General features: G+C 36.9%; 1 long non-coding RNA gene across 1 annotated transcript; it reads right to left on the reverse strand.

The window, feature by feature from the left end:
- Window positions 1-245: 245 nt before the first annotated feature.
- Window positions 246-4177, reverse strand: LOC147482260 (uncharacterized). Its single transcript, XR_015205605.1, has 4 exons — window positions 4060-4177; window positions 3672-3760; window positions 692-811; window positions 246-413 (listed from the first exon to the last, which is right to left on the reverse strand). It is a non-coding gene; the product is annotated as an uncharacterized LOC147482260 (long non-coding RNA).
- Between the last annotated feature and the right edge of the window lie 3764 nt (window positions 4178-7941).

Genomic DNA, 7941 nt, shown 5'->3' on the forward strand with positions numbered 1-7941 from the left:
ACAAATGATAAGTCTAACCAGACCTATGAGAAACAAATTAATCAAAATAAACATAAATTTCAATCCTATTAGGCAAAGAAAACTTGCTATATAGTGTAGAATTGCAAACAAAAAAAATGGAGTAACTGACTTAAAATTTGGTTTGGAAAAAGGCCTCAAGTTCTAAGTTTCGCTTAAGGCCTCACCGAAGCTAGGGCCGACCCTATATACAAATGACAGGTTATATACAAATGACAGGACTAGGAATTAAAATACTCATTCATGACACATATTTTTCATCAATAAAGTTCTTGACAAACATTTGAGTTTGCATTTAATTTGGAGAAGTATCTTACATGCATAAATTTTACATGTGGATAAAACTCTGCAGCAGCTTCCTCCAGTACTTTCTCGAAATGTCTTGTATATTACACCTACAACAAACATTTAATATTATCACTATCTCTATAATCATATGGTTGCTGGGATTTAAACCCAGGTCTGTACTCTATAATACTAACTCCTATGAACTTCACCAACTTTATCTGGCACGTAACATCTGAACAATTGTTATCTCAATAATATTCAAGAGTTTCACCTGATGTTGATTAGTCAATATAATTGAGATATATTTTATTTATTTATTTATTGAGAAAATAAACTAATAGGAGTAGAATTGAAGAAAAGAAAGAGAAGAAACAGGTTAACCTACCTGATAGTAAATGCAACAACAACAGGATATCCTTGATGCAAAAGTTTGACAAACTCATGCTCTGACGCAAAGTGCATAACCCGTGAAGGCCCAAGATCCTTTGGGTACCCAGTATAATACCTGTAGTTTCGGAGAATAGTGTTATGAAACGGTGGAGCAGTAATCTTGGTATGAAGCATTTCTAGTGTAAAAAATGACTAGACAAACGGTTGTAAGGAGTAACATAGCAAATTATCTCCAAAAGGACTCCATTCTGGCAAAAACCTTGACTCAATTATCATATCTGGTTATATCAATTCAGTTCACTTGGGTTACAGATATAATTCAAAGCCCCCACTATGATAAGGTGCAATGGAAACCTCCTGGACCAGGTAGGATCAAGCTCAATACAGATAGTGCCCTTAGCCACAATGGAGTGGGGGCATGGTGACATTACAAGAGATAGCCATGGCAATGTATTATCAACATTTGTGGGCAGTGGCTATTGAAGTGGTCTCAGGGCATTTGAGCAGCAGTTCGAATATGTGGAAACTGACACCGATTTTCTAAGGGCAGTCTAGTCTATTAACATCTAGAGAAGCCTCCATAGTATTGTGGTATTGTCTGGACCTAGTTAAAGGCTTAAAGCTACACTAGGTTCACTTCAACCATTTACCTTCACCTCTTCCAAAACACATATACAAAGAGTCGAACATGGCAGCTGATCATTTAGCATCTCTGTATCAAGCTGGCTATACTTCAATTTTGTTTTGGTCACCTTTAACTCAAGTCTTGGATATTGTCGAGGAGCCGCAGAGAAGTAGTGTGTAAGAGTTGGTCAAGCAGTATAGAGAGTTGCAGGAGGGGTGGGTGGGTGGTGGGGGTGTCATTCCCGAAACTTACTTTCTATATAAAAATAATGATCAATTTCTGGCGTGTCCAGCACAATGATTTCAACAAAAACAAATAATAAAATAAATTATGTCCATATAAGATACGTTGCACCAACTACTCGAAACCTACCACAAATGAGAAAAATTACAATTTCTGTGTTGTTTAGTGCATATTAATGAGTTCAACCTCCTCTCCATTTTTAACATATGTCTTTGACCATTAGCCAACTTCCTCTCCTCACTTCTCTAACTTCTGCAACTCCTTCTCCCTCATGTTCCTTCTTTAGAAAAGTTTTTTAATTAATATAATTTGAAGATATTTCTCAAAAAACAATGAAGAGATGTAGATCTAAACATCTAATGTTGTTCTTCATTGTAAAAGGGTCTAAATTTGTGATGGATGATGGAGGAAGCTCCAAAATGCCATTAATGAGTTTTAGATCCTTTTACAATGAAGAACAACATTAGATGTTTAGATTAGCAGATTATTCCCATCATTGACACAAATCCAAGAAACGATAATCCCTATGACGTCTTCCAACAGGGATCGTCTCAGCATACCCAAGAGGGTTACACAACTTACAATATCTTTATATGTCATAGCAAAGTGAATACCCAATTCCCAACTAAGAGGTTAATCATCAGTACGCATGAGGTCACAAATGGGGCAGTTTTTAAAGACAGAGATGGCATAAAGCCTCACGTACAACAAGAACAAGACTCTCACCCAACCAAATATTCTCCCAGAAATTAATCCTACTACCATAAGCCATCACATACCTAATTTAAACTACGCAGACCCATACCATCCTCACTCTTAGACAAGCACACCCTTTTCCGACTCACCAAGTGGTACCTATGATTATTATTAGAATTGTCCAACAAAAATTTCCTAATGATTTTCTCAATCCCCTTAGGCACACTTTGTGGCATAAAAAATAGGGACATAAAACATAGACAAGGAGACTTGAAAGGGTGCTCTTAATCAATATCACACGAGCTCCTTTCGACCAGTATCTCCCTTCCCAACCCTTCATTTTGCGTCTGAAATTTTCAACCACAGGGTCCTAAATCTCCACAGATTTACTAGGTCTATAGGGAGGCTAGGGTAGCCCAATGGGAATGTACCAGCCCTGGGCCTATGGTCCCAGCCTACCTATCAATACAATCAGTAACAACCACCCCAAAAACTCTGAACCTACGTGCCTATAACTTCGTTTCCCAGGAAATCCGTGCAGCGGAAGATCTTGAAATTGAAACTTTCTACCCTAAAAATATTCTTTTAAACGCTCCAGATTAACTTTAAAATTGTAAACAACTTCAAAACAGCAACACAAAGTACCCTGAATCTCAATTGAGTAAAGTCCCTATTCAAGAACAACACGATGTCATATTGCAGATGACAAACAAGTACACGGTCCTGAGTCCTGACCCACTCAGAAACCTTCTATGAAGCCAAGGCCATCATTAGCCTTAGCAATCATCCTGCCCAAAACCTTGACTACCAACAAGAAAGGGGTGGAGATGAAGGATCTCCCTGACGTATACCTCTAGAACCCTTAAAGAGACCAGCGGGGGATTCATTAATAAGGATTGAGAACGTGGTCGAACACACAAAGCAAAGACATGGTGGTGCAGATTATTCTAGATTCTTTCTAGAACAAGAGATGGTGGAACGCTACATGGCAAAGAATGTTTAGGTATTGACGAACATAATTAAAATGGGAAATAGTGGGATGCAAATAGGAGTTTCAAGTGAGGTTAATTACAAATTAAGTAAATTATGTATTCTTAGTCCTGTCGGTGGCGTCTCCTTTGGAAAGACTGTAGGCGCATCGCTTGTGTTTGGAATTAATCTTGATTCCTCCCATTAGCATGATGGAGAATCTCTTAGGGGGATTACAAGAGAACATTAATTTCATAAAACTGGTGGCAGTATGGTTTAAACCCAGCTTAACTGGTAAGGGAGGGGCCATTTTGATATGAACAGTATTTTGTTTTGGTCAAATTATAATCTTATGAATTAACGTTGCATAATGACTCTACTAAGTAGTAATAATATTATGTCATAAAAGAATATGCACAAGGACTTGAAATGATGGTCATACTTGCTTGTTGCTCGAACGTGACTGATCATCCTTTCGAAGAATGTTGATTCTCCCATTATATTTGTTGCAAAGCCTCTACTCTTATCAGTCTGCACTAGAAAATGAAACATTACAAGTGAGCCTGGACAACGGAAAAAGGGAAAAAGAATAATTGAATTGTCTCCATTAATGTTGTGGCATGGAGTGTATTAGTGACACCATCTGTCCATTCTACACCAACCTATATATGTTGTAAAGGCTAGGAAACTATATGGGAAAAAATATGAAAGATGCAATAAGGCAATAATCACGTTCCTAACCGGAACTTAAATTGAGTCACTGCCAAAATCAATAAGTTTTATTCTAGAGACAGAGAGACTGCAAAACCCAGTATGAGTGAGAGAGTTACCCGAGCCCAACTCTTTTCCCCTTTCTATCTCTTTCACTCTAGTTGTCTTTTTTCTCTTTTAATTACTCAGATCAATCTCCCTCTCCCTCTTTATTTGGTTTAGATACCAAACAATTAACCGACGACTAACCCATCTCTCACTTTTCTATTTTTGTTAACTGCCCTTTCTTTTCTTCACCTTCTCAAACTAACCCTTTCTTGTTTTATTTAACCATCCCTTAACTTGTCAAATTTATTACTAGGTCCCTATCAAACTAGAAACTTTACAAAAGGTAAAAATCCATTTTCCGTAAAAACAATTTTGGGTTAGATAGACTTACCCCCCCATTTTCAAAAATATTAGTGATACCCCCCCATTTGTAAGATCCAACGGTCAGATTTCATCATCTGAAAAAAAAAATTCATCTCAGAGTGGGGGTCTAACTAACTAACCCAACAATTTTTAACACAATCCAATACTAAAAAAAAAAAAATTTTAACATGTCACCAACGAATTAAATATAATAAAAGTCAATACAACACGTGCACTTGACGTCTTAACCAAAATAAAAGAAAAAAAATTATAATATAACCATTTAATACTAGTATAACTGCATAGCAGTAACCCTTTCTTGTTTTATTTAACCATCCCTTAACTTGTCAAATTTATTACTAGGTCCCTATCAAACTAGAAACTTTACAAAGGTAAAAATCCATTTTCCGTAAAAACAATTTTTAACACAATCCAATTCTCAACAAAAATAATTTTAACATGTCACCAACGAATTAAATATAATAAAAGTCAATACAACACATGCACTTGACGCCTTAACCAAAATAAAAGAAAAAATTATAATATAATCATTTAATACTAGTATAACTGCATAGCAGTGGTGCGTGAGCGGAGCAGTGCATTTCGTTAATTATGTGCCTTTAAATACCTTTCACAGGAAATAAGCATTTAAAACACACAACCATGACTAAAAATCCACTTAGTGGAGGTTGTTTCATACCTGAAGTAAGGATTTTGTGAATTCTGATGACACTGTAGATATAGAGCAATCCAAAGGGAAAAGAGCTGCAAAAAGATTTGGCTGCACATTAACAACGCAAAAAACCAATCAATTCCCTGTTTAAACTTTGAAGAAACCATGTGAGGGAAGATAAACAATCTAGGCATATCTACCGTAGATAATTTTTTTTTAAGAAAGGCACAAATACAGTCGGAAAATAAACTGATTACTTTGGAATCTAATAGTGTGTCCAATTTTGGATAAACAAATTCTGCCTTGAAAATATTCGTTCCAGTTTGACTCAAATCATGTAAGTTGAGACCATTGTGGGCCTTTCACTGAATTCTCCATTTCTTTCAGTATTACTTTTTGTGACAAGATGTATATACAACTAAACAATATCTTTATAATGCCTAGCAGGCCTTTAGGACAAGTCACCTTGCCTAGCACCCCAACCACGCCAAACTTACAGTCTTAATACAACCACAAGATAATTTCATTGTTCCTAGGATACAAACTCCATGTTTTCCCGATAATATTATTTATTACATCAAACTCAAACATAACATATAATATTATTTATTACAGCATACTACTGACCTTTACATTACTAGGAATAGTTCACGACATAGTCAGAAGCTAACATTGGCTTCAAAGTTAAAACAGCCACTGCGTGTATGGCATAACCTATAAAAGTAATAAAATCCAAAAAGTTATCGAGTAATATTTGAGAACGATTGGGTAAAATTTAAATCACTCAAAATTGAAGTTATAGATTAAATATTTACAAAAAATGAAAAAAAAAATACAGTAAGGACAGAGCAAATTTACATTATCGATTAAATAATTTATTTTTATTTTTTTAAAAAAGGATATGAATGAACCTGAAGTAGCAGAGAATTCCGGAGTCATTCTTTTTTTCTTTTTCAGTAACTTTTTAGAGTGAAGAACTCGAAATGGGGAAAGAAGAAAACCCGTTGGGTGGAATCCAGTATTTTTGCTGTTGAGTGAGAAAGAGAGCGTGAGTTAGGGCTTTGGATGGGTGAAGAAGGAGAGAGAGAGAGATATTAGAGAGAGAGTATTTGGCGAAGAAGAAGAGAAGGATATTGAGGATAGACAGAAGAACCTACGAAACATCATTTTGGGCCATGCCCACCCGGCCCAATAACGTTTGCTCCGCTCACTTGATCAAACATGTCTCAATTAAAACAAATGCTGCAATATCCGGAAACAAACTATATTCCCACAATTAACTAGTATACTGCTATGTAGTGGGGGCATGAGCGGAGAGGGAGGAGTGGAGAGGGGAGAGGGAGAGATTGAGAGGGCGTGGAGAGGGAGATGAGGAATGAGGACAGACGGACAAACAGAAACCAACCAAATAACTTTTTGTCCACATACCCCCCTTCAACCCAGAACGTTCGCTCCGCTCACTTGAATATTCATAAACAAATGTGGCAATATAGTCTAAAAGGAATTTGAAAAGAGAGATATGTTACACTGGGTATTAGTGACTATTTTGTTTAGCATGCTAGGGAGCTCCAATTCCCTACTACAAATTATGCTCATACTTTGCGCTTAATTGGTCGTGAAGAAGATGGTTTTGCAGCTTGTCCGATCCTGACGATGTTGTGAGCTTCAATATTGATAGGGGTGTGTATGATCTTTCTCCTATTGTTTTTGGCAGTCATGCCAGTCTGATGAGGTTCTGGGAAGATTGGGTTTGTCATATGTTGCACTGCTTTGTCCTGGAGTGAAAAAGAATTTGGTGAAGGCTCACATTTATAATGCTATAATAATTTTGTGTAAATTTAGTATGAATGAGAGAGTGATTGAAAATCTAGTAAGCTTGATGTCTAGGTGGTGTGCCAGGACACACACTTTTGCATTTGCATGGGGAAATAACTCTAAGTTTGGAGGATGTTGTTCATTTAATGTGTTTGCTTGTGGTTACTGGCTTCGTATTGATGATTTGAAATACGTCCAATAACAGGAAAACATGGTTTTTGAATTGAAATTGGCCTTGGACTCTTCTAGGGCCAATACTTGAGATGAAGCTACATGGCACGGTGAAACCTCATGGTTTTATTGGTTGGATGAGGTATTTCAAGGGGAAAGTGCAAGAAAACATGTCAGCATCAATAATGGAAATGAATTGTACCAAACTGAATTTGTTGAAGGAGAAAGGAGAGGGTCTTCGTGTTGGGCGACTGTTATGATCATTTTGTGGCTTTTTCCATAACATTATAGAGGTTGATCCACATGAGAAGCTGCGCGCAAGAGTTTCTTTTTCCTCTTGCGTTAAGCTGTCTAGAGGGGTAGCAATGCTTGTTGGCGCTTGTTTTTTGGCTTCACGTACAATATCATCACCTTGATCAATTTTAATCAAGAGGACTTCGTGCTGTAAACAGGGAGAATAAGGTTGAGACCTTGGTCAATAAGATATTTTTACAAATGTGGCTATGGAAGCACTTCCCAATATGTGCGCCTGAGCCTGCCTTGTTTCCTCGAACACTTTTACGTGGCTAGACTAGCGTTGATGGCCAGAAGGTGAAAAATTAAGGCTTGTGCTACCAATCCTCATTCTTGGTGATGGGTTTCTATAAAGAAGACATTTGAGGGTAACATTGTCTATATTGATGACTTAAAGTATGTTGTCTTCAGTCCATGTTTGAGTTTGTATACAAGGGCGAGAGATATTGTTACTTGGAGTGAAGTGCCTTGTGAAAAGGTGCACCTAAATTATCTAGAATCTAGGCAATGTGGTTTTTGTTGACAATGTGTGTATTCTGTGTTCTTCTTGCCTATCCCCCTATGCTATATATGCCAGTGAAAGATGGGTTAGAGTGTTTTGTATATAATCCTACTAGATTTGCTTGTCAATTTTCCA

The sequence above is a fragment of the Coptis chinensis genome, chromosome 8, assembly GCF_015680905.1.
Source record: "Coptis chinensis isolate HL-2020 chromosome 8, ASM1568090v1, whole genome shotgun sequence".
NCBI classification, from domain to species: domain Eukaryota; kingdom Viridiplantae; phylum Streptophyta; class Magnoliopsida; order Ranunculales; family Ranunculaceae; genus Coptis; species Coptis chinensis.